Genomic DNA, 21,183 nt, shown 5'->3' with positions numbered 1-21,183 from the left:
TGCTGACTGCTGTAATAACCCAATAGTCCTTGTAAGGACTGCTTTTATTTCTTTTTTGTTTTTTTACTTTGCTAGTTGCTACTATAAGCCCAGTGCTATTAGTCTAGCAGTGTTGGGGAGTGGGACTGGTGTGCTACTGTGCTGCTCCTAGTAGTTCAGCAGCACCAACCCGAGAAAAATATTTTTTTTAATATACATATATTTTTTTTTTCTTTTACTTATCTTACTGTTCTTTAACGTGTACAGTGCTGTTGCTGTTCTTCATAGTAGTGCACCAATAGTAGTGCACTTGCAGGCATTATTTGCTCAGTGTGTTCTTCATTTTCAAACAACAACCATCTAGCTGTGTGAGCTTGTTCACATTCTGTCTAAATATCAATAATAATACCGTCTCTAGAAACACCACCCGAGTGACGTTTTCAGGCAGCAATAATATATTCCGTATCCACTGCTGTAGTAGTGTATACGTTAACCTTGTAGGCATTATTTGCTCAGTGTGTTCTTCATTTTCAAACAACAACCATCTAGCTGTGTGAGCTTGTTCACATTCTGTCTAAATATCAATAATAATACCGTCTCTAGAAACACCACCCGAGTGACGTTTTTCAGGCAGCAATAATATATTCCGTATCCACTGCTGTAGTAGTGTATACGTTAACCTTGTAGGCATTATTTGCTCAGTGTGTTCTTCATTTTCAAAACAACAACCATCTAGCTGTGTGAGCTTGTTCACATTCTGTCTAAATATCAATAATAATACCGTCTCTAGAAACCACCACCGAGTGACGTTTTTCAGGCAGCAATAATATATTCCGTATCCACTGCTGTAGTAGTGTATACGTTAACCTTGTAGGCATTATTTGCTCAGTGTGTTCTTCATTTTCAAACAACAACCATCTAGCTGTGTGAGCTTGTTCACATTCTGTCTAAATATCAATAATAATACCGTCTCTAGAAACACCACCCGAGTGACGTTTTTCAGGCAGCAATCATATATATCGTATCCACTGCTGTAGTAGTGTATACGTTAACCTTGTAGGCATTATTTGCTCAGTGTGTTCTTCATTTTCAAACAACAACCATCTAGCTGTGTGAGCTTGTTCACATTCTGTCTAAATATCAATAATAATACCGTCTCTAGAAACACCACCCGAGTGACGTTTTTTCAGGCAGCAATAATATATTCCGTATCCACTGCTGTAGTAGTGTATACGTTAACCTTGTAGGCATTATTTGCTCAGTGTGTTCTTCATTTTCAAACAACAACCATCTAGCTGTGTGAGCTTGTTCACATTCTGTCTAAATATCAATAATAATACCGTCTCTAGAAACACCACCCGAGTGACGTTTTTCAGGCAGCAATAATATATTCCGTATCCACTGCTGTAGTAGTGTATACGTTAACCTTGTAGGCATTATTTGCTCAGTGTGTTCTTCATTTTCAAACAACAACCATCTAGCTGTGTGAGCTTGTTCACATTCTGTCTAAATATCAATAATAATACCGTCTCTAGAAACACCACCCGAGTGACGTTTTTCAGGCAGCAATCATATATATCGTATCCACTGCTGTAGTAGTGTATACGTTAACCTTGTAGGCATTATTTGCTCAGTGTGTTCTTCATTTTCAAACAACAACCATCTAGCTGTGTGAGCTTGTTCACATTCTGTCTAAATATCAATAATAATACCGTCTCTAGAAACACCACCCGAGTGACGTTTTTCAGGCAGCAATAATATATTCCGTATCCACTGCTGTAGTAGTGTATACGTTAACCTTGTAGGCATTATTTGCTCAGTGTGTTCTTCATTTTCAAACAACAACCATCTAGCTGTGTGAGCTTGTTCACATTCTGTCTAAATATCAATAATAATACCGTCTCTAGAAACACCACCCGAGTGACGTTTTTCAGGCAGCAATCATATATATCGTATCCACTGCTGTAGTAGTGTATACGTTAACCTTGTAGGCATTATTTGCTCAGTGTGTTCTTCATTTTCAAACAACAACCATCTAGCTGTGTGAGCTTGTTCACATTCTGTCTAAATATCAATAATAATACCGTCTCTAGAAACACCACCCGAGTGACGTTTTTCAGGCAGCAATAATATATTCCGTATCCACTGCTGTAGTAGTGTATACGTTAACCTTGTAGGCATTATTTGCTCAGTGTGTTCTTCATTTTCAAACAACAACCATCTAGCTGTGTGAGCTTGTTCACATTCTGTCTAAATATCAATAATAATACCGTCTCTAGAAACACCACCCGAGTGACGTTTTTCAGGCAGCAATCATATATATCGTATCCACTGCTGTAGTAGTGTATACGTTAACCTTGTAGGCATTATTTGCTCAGTGTGTTCTTCATTTTCAAACAACAACCATCTAGCTGTGTGAGCTTGTTCACATTCTGTCTAAATATCAATAATAATACCGTCTCTAGAAACACCACTCGAGTGACGTTTTTCAGGCAGCAATAATATATTCCGTATCCACTGCTGTAGTAGTGTATACGTTAACCTTGTAGGCATTATTTGCTCAGTGTGTTCTTCATTTTCAAACAACAACCATCTAGCTGTGTGAGCTTGTTCACATTCTGTCTAAATATCAATAATAATACCGTCTCTAGAAACACCACCCGAGTGACGTTTTTCAGGCAGCAATAATATATTCCGTATCCACTGCTGTAGTAGTGTATACGTTAACCTTGTAGGCATTATTTGCTCAGTGTGTTCTTCATTTTCAAACAACAACCATCTAGCTGTGTGAGCTTGTTCACATTCTGTCTAAATATCAATAATAATACCGTCTCTAGAAACACCACCCCGAGTGACGTTTTTCAGGCAGCAATCATATATATCGTATCCACTGCTGTAGTAGTGTATACGTTAACCTTGTAGGCATTATTTGCTCAGTGTGTTCTTCATTTTCAAACAACAACCATCTAGCTGTGTGAGCTTGTTCACATTCTGTCTAAATATCAATAATAATACCGTCTCTAGAAACACCACCCGAGTGACGTTTTCAGGCAGCAATAATATATTCCGTATCCACTGCTGTAGTAGTGTATACGTTAACCTTGTAGGCATTATTTGCTCAGTGTGTTCTTCATTTTCAAACAACAACCATCTAGCTGTGTGAGCTTGTTCACATTCTGTCTAAATATCAATAATAATACCGTCTCTAGAAACACCACCCGAGTGACGTTTTTCAGGCAGCAATAATATATTCCGTATCCACTGCTGTAGTAGTGTATACGTTAACCTTGTAGGCATTATTTGCTCAGTGTGTTCTTCATTTTTCAAACAACAACCATCTAGCTGTGTGAGCTTGTTCACATTCTGTCTAAATATCAATAATAATACCGTCTCTAGAAACACCACCCGAGTGACGTTTTTCAGGCAGCAATCATATATATCGTATCCACTGCTGTAGTAGTGTATACGTTAACCTTGTAGGCATTATTTGCTCAGTGTGTTCTTCATTTTCAAACAACAACCATCTAGCTGTGTGAGCTTGTTCACATTCTGTCTAAATATCAATAATAATACCGTCTCTAGAAACACCACCCGAGTGACGTTTTTCAGGCAGCAATAATATATTCCGTATCCACTGCTGTAGTAGTGTATACGTTAACCTTGTAGGCATTATTTGCTCAGTGTGTTCTTCATTTTCAAACAACAACCATCTAGCTGTGTGAGCTTGTTCACATTCTGTCTAAATATCAATAATAATACCGTCTCTAGAAACACCACCCGAGTGACGTTTTTCAGGCAGCAATCATATATATCGTATCCACTGCTGTAGTAGTGTATACGTTAACCTTGTAGGCATTATTTGCTCAGTGTGTTCTTCATTTTCAAACAACAACCATCTAGCTGTGTGAGCTTGTTCACATTCTGTCTAAATATCAATAATAATACCGTCTCTAGAAACACCACCCGAGTGACGTTTTTCAGGCAGCAATAATATATTCCGTATCCACTGCTGTAGTAGTGTATACGTTGACCTTGTAGGCCTTGTTTGCCCAGTGTGTTCTTCTTCTTCATTTTCAAACCACTGCCACTTAGCTGTGTGAGCTTTTTCACATTCTGTCTAAATATCAATAATAATACCGTCTCTAGAAACACCACCCGAGTGACGTTTTTCAGGCAGCAATAATATATTCCGTATCCACTGCTGTAGTAGTGTATACGTTAACCTTGTAGGCATTATTTGCTCAGTGTGTTCTTCATTTTCAAACAACAACCATCTAGCTGTGTGAGCTTGTTCACATTCTGTCTAAATATCAATAATAATACCGTCTCTAGAAACACCACCCGAGTGACGTTTTTCAGGCAGCAATAATATATTCCGTATCCACTGCTGTAGTAGTGTATACGTTGACCTTGTAGGCCTTGTTTGCCCAGTGTGTTCTTCTTCTTCATTTCAAACCACTGCCACTTAGCTGTGTGAGCTTTTTCACATTCTGTCTAAATATCAATAATAATACCGTCTCTAGAAACACCACCCGAGTGACGTTTTTCAGGCAGCAATAATATATTCCGTATCCACTGCTGTAGTAGTGTATACGTTAACCTTGTAGGCATTATTTGCTCAGTGTGTTCTTCATTTTCAAACAACAACCATCTAGCTGTGTGAGCTTGTTCACATTCTGTCTAAATATCAATAATAATACCGTCTCTAGAAACACCACCCGAGTGACGTTTTTCAGGCAGCAATAATATATTCCGTATCCACTGCTGTAGTAGTGTATACGTTGACCTTGTAGGCCTTGTTTGCCCAGTGTGTTCTTCTTCTTCATTTTCAAACAACAACCATCTAGCTGTGTGAGCTTGTTCACATTCTGTCTAAATATCAATAATAATACCGTCTCTAGAAACACCACCTGAGTTGTTGTTGTTGTTGTTTTAAAAATAATGCCAGGCAAAGGCAGGCCGCCACGCAGAGGCACAAGGGGCCGTGCTGCTATGCTATCCTGTGGCCCTAGGAAATTGCCCAGTTTTAAAAAGGCAATGACCCTGAACTCCCAAAATGCTGAAGAGGTAGTTGACTGGCTTACACAGCACACCCCATCCTCTACCGTTTCTAACTTTACCACAACATCCTCATCCTCCACTGCTATGGGCACCCCACGTAACAATTCCTCCACCACCGGCGCCCCTTCTTCACTGGAGTCAGAGGAGTTATTTTCACATGAGTTTCTTGAACTGAGTGATGCGCAACCATTATTGGCAGAAGAAGATGAAGGAGATGAGGACGTTACACCAGATTTAATTCTGGCAGAGAACACAACAGAGATGGACATAATGAGTGATGACGAGGAGGTCCCCGCTGCTGCTTCCTTCTGTGAGCTGTTAGAAGAAATTGATGCATCTGAGGAGAATGAGGATGAGGAGATTGATGTTTTATGGGTGCCCAGTAGAAGAGAGGAAGAGGAGGATAGTTCAGATGGAGAGACGGAGAGTCAGAGAGGCAGGAGGAGAATAAGACTTAGAAGAAGCAGGGAGGACAGCTCGCAGGGAACAGTAGGGCAACAACATGTATCGGCACCTGTGGTCAGCCGGCCAACGCACCCGCCATTGCCGCCAACGCCGCCGACTTCTACTGTTACCGCCAGATTGCCAGCCTCAAAAAGGTCAGCAGTGTGGGATTTTTTTAATGTGTGTGCCTCTGACAAAAGCGTTGTCATTTGCAATGAGTGCAGTCAGAAACTGAGTCTTGGGAAGCCCAACAGCCACATAGGTACAACTTCTATGCGAAGGCACATGAACGGCAAGCACAAAGCACTTTGGGAGCAACACCTCAAAGGCAACAGGCAAACTAAAAGCCACCCTCCTTCTGGTCCAGCATCTTACTGCTCTACCTCTGCTGTCCTTCACCCGTCTGAACCACCCTCCACTCCGCCTTCCACCTTGACCACCAGTTCCCATTCCCAGTCATCTGCCCCCAGCCAAGTTTCTGTGAGGGCCATGTTTGAGCGTAAGAAGCCAATGTCTGCTAGTCACCCCCTTGCCCGGCGTCTGACAGCTGGCTTGTCCGCACTCTTAGCCCGCCAGCTTTTACCATACCAGCTGGTGGACTCTGAGGCCTTCCGCAAATTTGTAGCAATTGGGACACCGCAGTGGAAGGTACCCAGCCGCAATTTTTTTTCAAAAAAGGGAATACCACACCTGTACCACCATGTGCAGAGCCAAGTCACCGCATCTCTGTCACTTAGTGTTGGGCCAAAGGTCCATATGACTACTGACGCATGGTCCTCCAAGCATGGTCAGGGCAGGTATGTCACCTACACTGCCCACTGGGTGAACTTGGTAATGGCTGGGAAGCAGGGAATGTGTAGCTCAACAACGACAGTGGAGTTGGTGTCACCGCCACGGATTGCACGCGGTTCTGCCACCACCTCTACTCCTCCTTCGCTCTCTACCTCGTCTTCTTCTTCGTCCTCTGCTGCTGGGTCCTCCTCCTCCACACCTGTGCACCCCCAGCTCCCCCTAGGCTATTCGACGTGCCAGGTACGCCGTTGTCATGCTGTCTTGGGGATGACGTGCCTGGAAAGCAAAAACCATACCGGATCTGTACTCCTGTCATCTCTGCAGTCACAGGCCGATCGGTGGCTGACCCCACACCAACTGAAGATCGGAAAAGTGGTGTGTGACAATGGAAGCAATCTGTTGGCAGCACTGAGACTGGGCAATTTAACACATGTGCCCTGCATGGCACATGTTCTGAATTTAATAGTACAACGTTTTGTCTCAAAGTACCCAGGATTCCAGGACGTTCTCAGGCAGTCCAGGAAGGTGTCGGCCCATTTCAGACGGTCCTACACAGCCATGGCACGCCTTGCTGACATTCAGCAGCGGTACAAAATGCCAGTCAGGCGTTTGATTTGCGACAGCCAGACTCGCTGGAATTCAACGCTCCTCATGTTGGAACGTCTGCTGCAACAACAAAGAGCCGTCAACGAATACCTGTTTGAACTGGGTGGTAGGACTGGATCTGCAGAGCTGGGGATTTTTTTACCCCGTTACTGGGTGCTTATGCGCGATGCCTGCAGGCTCATGCGCCCTTTTGAAGAGGTTACAAATATGGTCAGTCGCACCGAAGGCACCATCAGCGACCTAATACCCTTCGCTTTCTTCCTGGAGCGTGCCGTGCGACGAGTGACAGATGAGGCTGTAGACCAGCGTGACGAGGAGCAGGAAGCGCACGATTTCTGGTCGGAATCACCAGAATGAACCCAGGCACCTGCTGCAACGCAGGGAGAGGTGTCAGAAGTGGAGTCAGAGGAGGAAGGTGGCTTTGTGGAGGAGGAGGACCAACAGGAGCAGGCTTCCCAGGGGGCTAGTGGTGACCTTTTGGGGACCCCTGGTCTTGTACGTGGCTGGGGGGAGGAGACCGTGGATGATGCAGTCCTTGATAACGAGGAAGCGGAGATGGATACCTCTGCATCCAACCTTGTGAGAATGGGGTCTTTCATGCTGTCATGCCTGTTGAAGGACCCCCGTATCAAGAGGCTTAAGGAGAAGGACCTGTACTGGGTCGCGACTCTACTAGACCCTCGGTACAAGCATAAAGTGGCAGAAATGTTACCAACATACCACAAGTCTGAAAGGATGCTGCATTTAGAAACCAGCCTGCAAAACATGTTGTACAATGCTTTTAAGGGTGATGTCACTTCAGGAACTCATCAACATTCCAGGGGCAGAGGTGCCAGTAATCCTGCCACGAGCGCACCTGCAAGGACAAAGCACTTTGGCCACTCTGTAACGTCAGACATGCAAATGTTTTTCAGTCCAAGGCAGCGGCAGAACCGTTCGGGATCCACCCTCAAAGAACGCCTCGACCGGCAGGTAGCGGACTACCTGGCATTAACTGCAGATATCGACACTCTGAGGAGCGATGAACCCCTGGACTACTGGGTGCGCAGGCTTGATCTGTGGCCAGAGCTGTCACAATTTGCCATGAACCTCTTGTCTTGCCCCGCCTCAAGTGTCCTCTCAGAAAGGACCTTCAGTGCAGCAGGAGGGATTGTAACTGAGAAGAGAACTCGCCTAGGTCACAAAAGTGTGGATTACCTGACCTTTATTAAAATGAATGAGGGGTGGATCTCGGAGGGTTACTGCACGCCGGAAGACTTGTGCTGAGTTTCTGATTCTGACTCCCCATGCAGCTGTCCTTCTCTGCACGCCTCATGACTCCACATACAGCTGTCCTTTAGCGTCCTCCTCCCTCCACCACCGTTACAAACTAGGGTGCAAACCCTACTGGTTTAATTTGAATCCAGGTAAATCCTGAGTTTTTCTGGCCTCTGTGCTTCAGTGGCTGTGACAAAAAAATTGAATATTTTCAGCATTTATATGGCATATTTTTTCTGGCCTCTGTGCTTCAGTGGCTGCGACCAAAAAAAACAGAATATTTTCTGCATTTATATGGCATATTTTTTATGGCCTCTGTGCTTCAGTGGCTGTGACAAAAAAATGAATATTTTCAGCATTTATATGGCATATTTTTTCTGGCCTCTGTGCTTCAGTGGCTGTGACAAAAAAATGAATATTTTCAGCATTTATATGGCATATTTTTTCTGGCCTCTGTGCTTCAGTGGCTGCGACAAAAAAAACAGAATATTTTCAGCATTTATATGGCATATTTTTTATGGCCTCTGTGCTTCAGTGGCTGCGACCAAAAAAATTTAATATTTTCAGCATTTATATGGCATATTTTTTCTGGCCTCTGTGCTTCAGTGTCTGCGACAAAAAAAATTTATATTGTTAGCATTTATATGGCATATTTTTTCTGGCCTCTGTGCTGCAGTGGCTGCAACAAAAAAAAATTAATATTGTTTGCATTTATATGGCATATTTTTTATGGCCTCTGTGCTTCAGTGGCTGCGACCAAAAAAATTTAATATTTTCAGCATTTATATGGCATATTTTTTCTGGCCTCTGTGCTTCAGTGTCTGCGACAAAAAAAATTTATATTGTTAGCATTTATATGGCATATTTTTTCTGGCCTCTGTGCTGCAGTGGCTGCAACAAAAAAAAATTAATATTGTTTGCATTTATATGGCATATTTTTTATGGCCTCTGTGCTTCAGTGGCTGCGACCAAAAAAATTTAATATTTTCAGCATTTATATGGCATATTTTTTCTGGCCTCTGTGCTTCAGTGTCTGCGACAAAAAAAATTTATATTGTTAGCATTTATATGGCATATTTTTTCTGGCCTCTGTGCTGCAGTGGCTGCAACAAAAAAAAATTAATATTGTTTGCATTTATATGGCATATTTTTTCTGGCCTCTGTGCTGCAGTGGCTGCGACAAAAAAAAATTAATATTTTCAGCATTTATATGGCATATTGTTTCTGGACTTCTGGTTCAGTGGCTGCGACAAAAAAAACATAATTTTTCAGGAAAGTACACATGCCTAATTTTTCAGGGTTCTGCAACAGTGGCAAAATCGCATCTTTTATGGTCACCGCAGGTGATCAATAAAGTAGACCAAAACTGGGCCCACACTGCAGAATCAGTGTTTTTTGGTTCACTTCACTGTACATTGAATTACCTCTGCCTGACAGTGCACGTGCGCACAAGCACGGTGACTGCTAAACACACCACTACAGAAATATTGCCACCAACAGGACGAACATCCTGGAGGTGACAAGCAACTAGTAATTAAAAACTATTATTTGCTCACTTGACGGTATCATTCATTAAAGCTCTTTGCGTCTTTTTGCGTTGCAGTAAGCACCGCGTTTCGTCTTTGCGTGTGAACAGGCTGTAACTTTTACACGACTTGAGGCATGTAGACGCCGGACGTTTTAAAGCATTTTATTACACAGGTTTAGAAATGTAGTGTGATTTCTGCCCTTTACAGCACAAAACGCAGCGCTGTGTCAACAATGGATTTTTTAGAAACATTTTTGCCCTTGATCCCCCTCTGGCATGGCACTGTCCAGGTCGTTGCACCCTTTAAACAACTTTAAAATCATTTTTCTGGCCAGAAATGTCTTTTCTAGCTTTTAAAATTCGCCTTCCCATTGAAGTCTATGGGGTTCGCGACGTTCGCGAACCGTTCGCATTTTTGACGCAAGTTCGCGAATATGTTCGCGAACTTTTTTTTCGACGTTCGCTACATCCCTATTAACTAGTTCAGGTGCTATAGAAGTTGAACAATTAAAACATAACGTTTATTGATCTCACATAAAAAAGTCCACGCTGAGAAAACTCACCATTGGGGGATACACCTCAATGATGCTGGACCATGTCCATAAAAATACAAATAAATAAAAAATACATAGGATGGACAAGAAGGGAAAAAGTGAACTGATAAACATTCAGCCACTAACCACAAAAGTAGGGTATAGATAAATTAACCCCTTGTTCTTTATCATTTTACAAGCGGCACAACGCCCAATTTTAAGTACTGGTGGTGATCTCCAATATATCCTTTATGAATGGCGTTGCCACTTAGCGTGTGAATGTACTTAACACTTCACAACACTATGGCTGTGTAGGCTTGAAAATTACGCTACAAAATGTATCACCTTATCATTAAGCTGCAACCAGCACTTATGCCCCTGAAGAAGCAGGTTCTCCGGTGAAACACTTTGGGTGGCATAGGTGGACAGTGGGGGACCAGCTATCACTTGCTCCCTACGTAGCTAGGCAGTCACTCTCTGGGAAACAAACGGAAGGGTGGGCTGGTTGCAGCTTAATGATAAGGCGATACATTTTGTAGCGTTATTTTTGAGCCTACATAGCCATGGTGTTGTGAAGTGTTAAGTACATTCACACGCTAAGTGGCAACGCCATTCATAAAGGATATATTGGAGATCACCACCAGTACTTAAAATTGGGCGTTGTGCCGCTTGTAAAATGATAAAGAACAAGGGGTTAATTTATCTATACACTACTTTTGATCACACTTTTGTGGTTAGTGGCTGAATGTTTATCAGTTCACTTTTTCCCTACTTGTCCATCCTATGTATTTTTTATTTATTTGTATTTTTATGGACATGGTCCAGCATCATTGAGGTGTATCCCCAATGGTGAGTTTTGTCAGCGTGGACTTTTTTATGTGAGATCAATAAACGTTATGTTTTAATTGTTCAACTTCTATAGCACCTGAACTAGTTAACTGGAGGACTGCACAGTGGATACAAAAGCTATAATGTATTCTACTTTGTTACGCCTCAATAGGTACATATGATTGTTACGATTGTTATAATTTAACTTGCGGGTGCACTGCTACTTTGTATTACTTTTTTGTTACTCTGACAGCTAGTGTAATGTGTGTTTCATGTAAACTGCCTCTCACTGTATATAATATGCGTGCCCTGAAAACTGCCTCTCGCTGGAGGCTCTGGATCAGCCAGGTGTCATTTAGACAAAAATCTGAACTTGATGGACATGTCTTTTTCCATCCTAACTCACTGTCAGTGCATATAGTGTTCTTGTGGGGTAATCCGACTGTCACCTCATGTAAATTACTTGGGGTCCCAGCACCCACTTTCACTGTATACACCGTGCTTACGGGTTCAGCATTTCATTTTACATAATGTGCTCGAGGTGCAGTCTCCGTGCATCAATACATTGCCATTACTCGTATCTTTCATGGCATAATGTCAGCTTACCCTAACTGTCAGCTTGTCGGTAAGTGCTACAAAAACATACTGCGTATCAATATTGGGTAGCAGCACCCATCGATATGTTGTGTATATTTTAATTTTTTGCCCATCTGTAAAATCACTATATGCCAGCTATTGCACTCACCCCATGAGCATCGAACCTGGTTTGTTGGTCTAGGGCAGGGATCCCCAACCTTTCGAACCCTGTGAGCAACATTCAGAAGTAAAAGGAGTTGGGGAGCAACACTATCATGAAAAATGTTCTTGGGGTGCCAAATAAGTGCTGTGATTGGCCATTTGGTAGCCACTATGTGGATTGTCAACCTACATTGAGGCTTTGTTTGGCAGTACAGCTGTTTTTTATACAACCAAGACTTGCCTCCAAGCCTGGAATTCAAAAATAAGCTCCTTTTTGAGGCCACTGGGAGCAACATCCAAGGGGTTGGGGAGTAACATGTTGCTCACGAGCTACTGGTTGGGGATCACTGGTCTAGGGTGTGCAACCTGCCACTTGAGGCTGTTGATCCACTACAGTTCCCAGACTCCCTGCAACGAGTGCTGTGACAGTTGTAGTCCACCAAGCAAGATAACTGCATTATGGGGACCAAAACTGGGCTGGTTGATTGTGCCCTAAACATTGTGTGGCCCCATAGAGAACTAGTTTTTGGTAGCAAAAATGTGGGAAAGCTTAGTAGCATGTAATGGGGGGAGGGGTTTGCAGAATTACAGGTACTAAGTTTGTGTGTGTGGGGGGGAGAATAATGCTTGACCCCAATCTAAAAATATTTGCATGATGCCCCTGCGTTCCTCCCAACTGTCACGATTGTCCCAGGACAGTCTCGATTTTGACAGCTCAGGCCACAGTACCAAATTCTTATTAAAATGTCTGCATTTCTCTTTCATCTCTGAAGCTCCCCATAGACGATTCTTCTTGCCGAACAACCGATTTTAGGGAAGCCCGACCAATCTTTCGAAATTATCGTGCAGTTAGTGGGATTCAAACGATCGTACATCTTACAGCCGACGTCTGTCAGGAAATTGATCGGCCAGGTCAAAAAATCTTTGTCGGTCCCAATGCAATCTATCTATGTTTGCAGGGCCAAGCAGGCAGCTCCCCTTTGTTTTCCTGGCAAATTGGTCTTTTTAGTTGATGGTAAATTCGTACGATCGTTCTGAGAAGATCGCGGTCTCACGATCAGGATCTGATCTTTAAAAAATCTCAACATCTATGGCCAGCTTTACACTGAAGAAAAAGATACAATGTTTCTGAAACTTAATTAAATAAGAGACTTTTTGTCAGAAGCCCAGAATACTCAGCACCTGCACTTAGATACATTTGTAAATAAGATAAGCAAAGATACAATTGTAATTATTTAGTATAAGCAGGCCTCTTGGGAAAACGGAGACTCGGCTTAAAGGGCAATTCATAAGCAAAACTGTAAAAACACATAAAACATGACCCGAAAACCCCCCAGAAATGTGTTCAAGATTTCCATAATCTGCCAAATTTAGTAAAATGGATGTGGTTTTTAGGGGTGCTGCTACGAATTGGGAGCCAGCACCCATCGATATGTTATGTATGCGTGGGTGACAAAGTGCCTGAATATATATTCTGCCCAGCTTTAGAGTCACTGTATGTCTGCCACTGCACTAATTTTCTCACTAAAAAATGCTTATAGCTGAATGGCTGAAAAAAGCAAGCGCATTAGCAGGGATTCCAGTGCTTGTAGTTTTGTAAAAAGCACTAGTGAAGTAAGTTGGAACTGTAAAAGGTAGTTGGGAATGTTTATTTTTACAAAAGCTGTGAAACAACTATGTCTGATATTGGCTTAACTTCAACCTATTGTATAACCAAATTCATTACATTCTAGCTTTGTGTTTTTGCCACCAAATATATATAGATGTATTTGCCTCCCGGCTAAATTTTTCTGTGGAGCCCATGAGTACTCGGGGTGGAAGGCATCAAACCAGTTTGTTGGTCTGGGATGTGCAACCATCCACTTATTAAGGCTGTTTATCAACTACTATTACCAGCCTCCCCACAGCTGTGAAAGTGGTGGGTTACTAGAAAGTAGTCGAACAGCAAGCCAACTGCATTAAGAGGACCAAAACATCGTGTGGCCCCATGGGGAGCTAGTTTTTGGTAGGAAAAGTGTGGGAAAGCTTTGACTGGTGCACAAGTTCTCCCATTTCTAACACCCCATACACTGGTATGGATTTGAAAGGCCGCGCTCCTTTATTAATCAGCATGTTAATTACCAACATATTTTTCTTTTCAAAACAAAAAGGAACAGATAAACATAAAAGAATGCTTGACCCATTATAGCAGCCACCTGCCATGTCAGCCACACTTATGCAACACCATGTAAGGATGGCCATGTGATCGCAGGACAGACTATATCTTTTCCTATCTGGGGACCCCGTGCCCAAATATCTACCAGTTCCCCCTCCCTTACTGCAATCACCAACACATCCAAGCATTCCAATCCTCTATGACAATAAAATCAAGACAGGTCTGTGTCAGGTCCAAAGGGTATGTATTTTGTTTTGATGGGATGCTTACTCTAAAAACTTCCCTGCACCCTCTATTACTGTTAACAGCCAAACAATTAATGTTGTGTGTGTGTTACTACTGGCACTACACTGACCCTAATTACTTCCTCTCCCTTCACTGCTTCCTAGTCCAATCAAATGCCCCTACCCTCTTTCTACATTTTATGAGGCTCTGGGGGCACATAGTAGCAGGCCCAGACTGACAATCTGATGCCATAGAAAGTCACTATTTATTGGGCTGGTGGGGGGCTGGTTGGGCCTCTGTGTACTTATATATGTCTAAAGGAACAGTAACACCAATAAATGTAAGCGTTTTAAAGTAATGAAAATATTATGTACTTTTGCCCTGCACTGGTAAAACTGATCTGTTTGCTTCAGAAACACTACTATAGTTCACATAAACAAGCTGCTGTGGAGCAATGGCGGAAATTGAAAAACGGCTATATGGCACAGGTTAACTAATGGATAACAGATAACATAATTAGACAGACAGAGCTTATTTGCTATCTCCTGTGTAACCTGAGCCTTTTCTCCTTTGAATGGCTGCCCCCATTGCTACACAGCAGCTTATTTATATAAACAATAGTAGTCTTTCTGAAGCCAACACAGCAGTTTTACCAGTGCAGGGCAACACTGCATTATATTTTCATTACTTTAAAACACTTTCATTTTTTGACGTTACTGTTATTAAGCATCCTTGTGCCCAGAAATAATGTTTTTAGGTTTTTTATTAGAGTGCTCAGGGTTGGGCCCCGGCTCTTGTGGGCTCCGTCGGCCCAGACTCGCTGCCTGCCCTCTCTTGTCACTGAGAGACTAGCGAATTGCTAATGTGGTGCCGCTTTTCAAAAAGGGATCCCGTTCTCACTCTCAAAACTATAGGCCAGTTAGTCTGACGTCAGTGGTAGGAAAGCTTTTTAAATGGTTAATAAAGGATAAGATATTGGACTTCATAGCAAATCATAATACTACAAGTTTGTGCCGCCATTACTTTTGTACCGTTTCTTCAGTAATGCCATCAATTAATACCATTTTTTAGTAGTGACCCACCACCAGCGGCTGGTGGACAGCAGGCAGAGCTTTAGGCTAGGGCCACATGGGGCCGAAATCAGATAGCTGAAATATGCTGGCTAATTTCAGCTCTACGGTGAGCAGTAGCCTTCCCTCTCTTCCGCATTAATCGCTATTGTATCGGAAGTTGCACAAACAGACTCGGCGAATTTTGATGAAGAACCGTGAATCTCTGCATTGTGAGCTGGGTCTGTTTGTGCTGCTTCTTATTCAACACTTCTGAATGTGGAAGACAGGGATGGTAGAGCTGAAATTAGTAGAGTATTTCAGCTAACTGATTTCAGCCCTGTGTGGCCCTAATGTAAAGATTTTTAAAAGATCCGATCAATCCTACGAATTGTCCATCAACTAAAAAGACCATTTGCCAGGAAAACAAAGGGTAGCCTCCTTGGCCCTGCAAACATAGATTGCACTGGGACCGATAAAGATTTTTTAACCTGGCCGATCAATTTTCTGACAGATCTCGGATGAAAAATCGTAAGATGTACGATCGTTCGAATCCCACTAACTTCACGATAATTTCGATGGATTGGTCGTACTTCGCTAAAATCGGTCGTTCGGCAAGTACTGCCATCAGGGGGGATACAGGTGGTACTGCAGTCAGGGGCCCAATGTAGAGTAAATGTGCAATTTGGAGGTCTCAAAGAGGTTAGGGCTTTTGTGCAGTGTTTGGGTCAGTTGTGGGCATGGTTTCAGTATAACAAGGCATGGCAGATCAGGATTGAATCTGATAATTCACCGCACACCTGTAATACACTTCTCTGCACTGGTGGTGCTGGCTCTCTGTCGACTGCTGGGTCCCCTAGCAACAGTTGTTCAAAGATGGATCCGCGCACACACACAAGTTGATGCAGTCGGGGGGTTATCCCTTTTATGCCACCAATATAAACGTTTCATCCTGATGAAGGGAGGGTTCCCCTCATCCTGATGAAGAGAGGGTCCCCCCACCCGAAACCCTCCCGAAATTTTGATACTGGTGCCATAATAAAAGGGGTAACCCCCCCCCCGACTGTGTGTGCGGATCCGTCTTGGAACGACTGAGGTGGATATGGGGCACGGTCATATATACACATTTGTTTTTCTATTTATTGGCAGGGCCCTCCACCCAGGGGCACAGGTGACCAATTGGTTCATCATTGAAGTTATATGATTCCTGAGGACTGCTCTGGGCCCAGCTCCCAGGAAGAACACACACCACAAATTCACCTCATCTGTGTAGTCAGAGTAATGTAACCATGGGAATATGGATTCCCCAAAATTCTGCTAATGCTTAATCCTTTTGGTTCTCTCCGCCTAGTGGTGACATATTGGATACTACAGGGAGGAACCAAGCCCTCTAAAACCTGATTATTATCACCAGCATAATTCTTTATTTAAGTGACATATTTTACACAGTGCTTTACAGAGATTTTTTATCATTCACATCAGTCCCAGCTGCAGCAGAGCTTACAAGCTCTATGAATAGGGTCCTATCACATGTACAATATAGTAAATTTTACTAGAGGGCATTTAACCTGTGTTTTCTGTTTTTAGCGTTTGTGCAGAAACCATACTCTTGCAGATAGTGCCCAGAATCAAACTCATGTCATCAGTGTTAACCACTCAGCTACTATATTCATCCTGTCTTATTATATTTATTTGTGACCTGTGTAGCAGTTTGCTCTGGGAGGGCAATATCTGTCCCACCACCTAAAGTTGGACAGCCTGATTAAGACAATCATGAATTTCTCTAGGACATGGTTATCTGGTTTCCATTGCCCTTAAAGGTATAAGGATATGTTTCCGGTTTCAATATGAGTGTGTGACTGCTGATAAAAACCTACCCAGTTATAATTGGCTTGGACAATACTAAAATATCCCCTTTCCACCCTGTCACCAGCTTAGGCCCCAGTACTGACTTCATGTGGAGCTGTTTTAGGTGTAATTGGCAGGCCAAAGTCCTGATAGGTTTGAGGACAAAGGTAAACCGTCTCTAAGTGCTTTGTCTAGCCCCAAGCCTAATGTTACCCCAAAACCACTGTACTTGAAGCTGAGCCAAGGTAGTGGAACATTTAGCAATTGGCGTTCCCTGCTAGACAGACTTTAAAGGGGTGGTTCACCTTTGAGATAACTTTTAGTAAGATGTAGAGAGCAATGTTCTGAGACAATTTGCAATTGGTTTTTATTATTTGGGGTTTTTTGCGTTATTTGGCTTTTTATTCGACATCTCTTCAATTTGCATTTTAAGCAATCTGGTGGCTAGGATGCAAATTCCCCTAGCAACCATGCATTGATTTGAATAAGATACTACAATATGAATAGGAGAGGGGCTGAATAGAAAGATGAGGAATCGTGCCATGGTCTATTTTTAATTTCAGTCCAGACCTGCTGGGGGGTGCCTAACTTTTGTTTGCTCTGCAAGTGCAGTGAGCTAAGTGCCATATTATTAGAAGAAAATGGTTTGATATCATAATGCTTGATGGGATTTGCCAATGAATAACTTGATCTTCCACTGAGGGAGTACCTTTTTTTTTTTTGGGGTTAAAAAAGGTTAAATCACCACACTGCATTTAGTGTATCAACACCAGAAGCCTTGTATGGCTTGCTTGCTAAAAAGGCATCCAGCTTTTTCTTTAAACTATATACTGGATCTACCCGTGCAGAGCCTTCAGCTTTAATATTCTGACTGTAAAGCCATTTCCTTTCTGCCAATCACAAAGGATACCATTGTGTCCTAGGAAATCTATTAATGGTTTGGGTCCCAGAGTTTGTTGCCTGCTCCCATAATATATATATATATTTCTATTTTAGTTCCAAACATGGACAACCTACCTTAAATAGCATGAGTTATGTAAGTGGAATTCTGATGTTGTATGACACATTCAATATAAGGCCCTGCTAGTTTTTGCAAAACAAAACATATGTCTCACTCTTGTGCCATCAACAGGCCCTGCTTCAGGCCAGACAGTATTGTTTCAAGTTGTCATCGTGGTTCATCCATGCAAAGAAAATGAGTTCTTCATGAAGCCTGCATTCCTGTTAGGAAATCGAATTGTAAGTAACAAAATGGCGCCTGAGACCCATGTAATTGACAAATGGTTTGTCCTCATTGCATGCCAGTCACACAGGAGCTTTCATTGTCAGGGCTACTTGCAAATTCTTTCACAAAGACCCTTTTCAACATGGATGGAGAGAGGGACAGTGTGAGGAGTACAGTGTGGAGGTTATAGCAAATAGTCTTATACTGTATGTCTAATTATAACTAGTGCCTCTCCCTTACAGCTGCAGAAATAGGAAATGTTTTTTCCTGAAACTGTGATTATGTTCCTAGTTATAATGTACATAGCGAATCTTTTTCACTGTATTGCTAGTCTGTCTGGGAGTATTATACATGCACACTCGCACTCAGCCCTGATGGACGATTTGTAGTAATATATACACACAACTTATTGTACTAAATTGCTTGTTCACTTGGTTTAAAATAAATATAGGCCATATTTTGTTCTTTATTGCTGGACTGTAAAGGAATAATGTGTACACAGCAGTTACTATACTATATTGCTAATGTGTCTGAATGTTACCGTATATACTCGAGTATAAGCCGTCCCGAGTATAAGCCGAGGTACCTCATTTTACCTCCAAAAACTGGGAAAGCTTATTGACTCGAGTATAAGCCGAGGGTGAGAAATGCAGCAGCTTCTGGTAAGTTTCAATCTCGTTTTTGGATGACTATTCTTAGGCGCCGGCTACTATTCTAAGGCGCCGGCGAATATTCTTAGGCGCCGGCTACTATTCTAAGGCGCCGGCTACTATTCTAAGGCACCGGTGAATATTCTTAGGCGCCGGCGACCGTTTTTGCGCTTGACCCGAGTATAAGCCGAGGTAGAGTTTTTCAGCATATTTTGGGGGCTGAAAAACTCGGCTTATACTCGAGTATATACGGTATACCCAGTCGGGTTCCCAAGCAGCTATCACAGGGGTGCAGAGTGTATTGTAGGGGGCCAGGCATATCTTGCCAGAATTAACCAATATTTACTACTGTGTGTAAGTGGGTTTATGATGGGGTCCCTTGAGGTTCCACAGTAATTAAGTTTACTCTAGCATATGCGCTTATAAGCAAGGTACAGGCCCAGATATGTGGAAAGGCCACCTAGGCCCGGGCCTAGGGCGGCAGGATTTTAGGGGGGGGGGCAGCATGCTGCCCAACCACACCCACATTGGTTCAAAAGCACTGGGGATGCGCTGGATGCGCTGGAGATATAATTTTTTTAAATTTCCTGCGCGCCAATCCCCATTGCTCCTGTCCCCCCTGGAGGGGGCAGGGGCGATGAACGGTAGTGGGCCTAGGGGCGCCCACTATGTAAATCCAGCCCTGAGCAAGGAGTTGGCACGAACACTGCACCCAATCACATTGGTCTGGACACACATTCACCAATTCTTCATAAAATACAGTGTATTTCCAAATACACTGTATGATTTTAAGTGTGCGGGTAGAAGCGGGCCGTGCTGAGTGATTTTTACAATAAGAGTGGCGCAATTGCACCACCGTTAGGTGTCCAAAAAATCTAAATCAGACTGATTTGTCAATGCCATTTAGCCAATGACATGTGGCCTAGTTACAGTTGTCTAGTAGGATGATTGGTCAAATATGCCCAACTTGTGTAACCTACTTTCCTGGGTTCAGTTGCAGCATCCATTTACTGCCTGTCAATCAATGAGTCTAACAACCCACCCTCTGCTTTATTACATCTGAGCAGGCATATGTGTTGTTTTGTATTGATATACATATAGTATCTAGCACCATGCTGTCTGGCAGGGGACACATGCATGTACATTGTCCCCTTTCTTGTATTTGTGGCTGCTACTTACCTCTTCTATTGTACAAGTTTTAAAAAATGGGACATTTTCGGTCATATCCCTATCTGCTCAGGATTGATTTAGTTGCACCCCTTGCCTATTTAGCTCAGCAATTACACATTTTCATGTGAAAGTAAAACAGTTCATAAATATGCACTGCTGTCCAAACAGCTAAAATAACATTTCTGTTTGTATAGTTAAACCTGTTCAGTGCAGGAGATCAATGGGAAAGTAAGGACATTTCAAAAACAATCCAGGACTGAAGGCTGAGCAAAAAAAGGGACAGTTGGGAGGTAGGCCTGCATGTCTAATGATATCCCCATTTATCTATGAAATTGCATTTACTTTTTCATTAAAGATGCCCTTTATGATGCAAAAAATCACCATGAAATTCTCCATGAAAACAGAGTGAAATTCTCTCTTGGCATCTCCCCAGTCTGGTGAATGGTTAATAAAGGGCTTTACTATGGCACACAGTGTTGTCATTAGGCAAGCATTGCTAAGCAAGCTGGAATTTAACATTCTACCATGGGTATTTGGTTTAGCCTTAGTTCTCTTATGTGTGATGCCCCATAAGGCCAGGTTGAAGCATCACAAGGCCCTAAAACATATAGTTACTAGAGTGAGTAAGGTTATTATTTGTGTATAGATCTTGGGAAAGTAGGCAGTACATAGTGGGTAATACCAACTGATCCCAATTTCAGCTTGCTATTACAGCTATGTAATGGTTGTAATCTGTACTCTTTAAATGACAGCGACACCATGTGGTAACAGATGGAAATGACCGCTTGCAGCACTCTGGTTTTAGGACATATACAGAACTAACAGTACTGCAAATTTGCTGATACACTGAGCTGTCTACAGAAAATGACAGTACTCCGTACAGCCATTTACATAACCCCTGTATTGTGATGAGTGTGTAATTTCCTGCCTAAGAATGGGGTGTCCCGTTTAACGGAGTAAGAGTCTGTCATTTCCAACAACAATAAGTTATTCCTACAGGGTTTATAGTCACCCTGTTATCTCGACACCATGGACTGTGGCCTAGAATCGTGTCCAAATGGGATCCCAGTAAGCATGGCTAGCTTTGTCATTCTC

The sequence above is a fragment of the Xenopus laevis genome, chromosome 8L (assembly GCF_017654675.1).
Source record: "Xenopus laevis strain J_2021 chromosome 8L, Xenopus_laevis_v10.1, whole genome shotgun sequence".
NCBI classification, from domain to species: Eukaryota; Metazoa; Chordata; class Amphibia; order Anura; family Pipidae; genus Xenopus; species Xenopus laevis.
Note: the sequence above shows the minus strand (reverse complement) of the source record.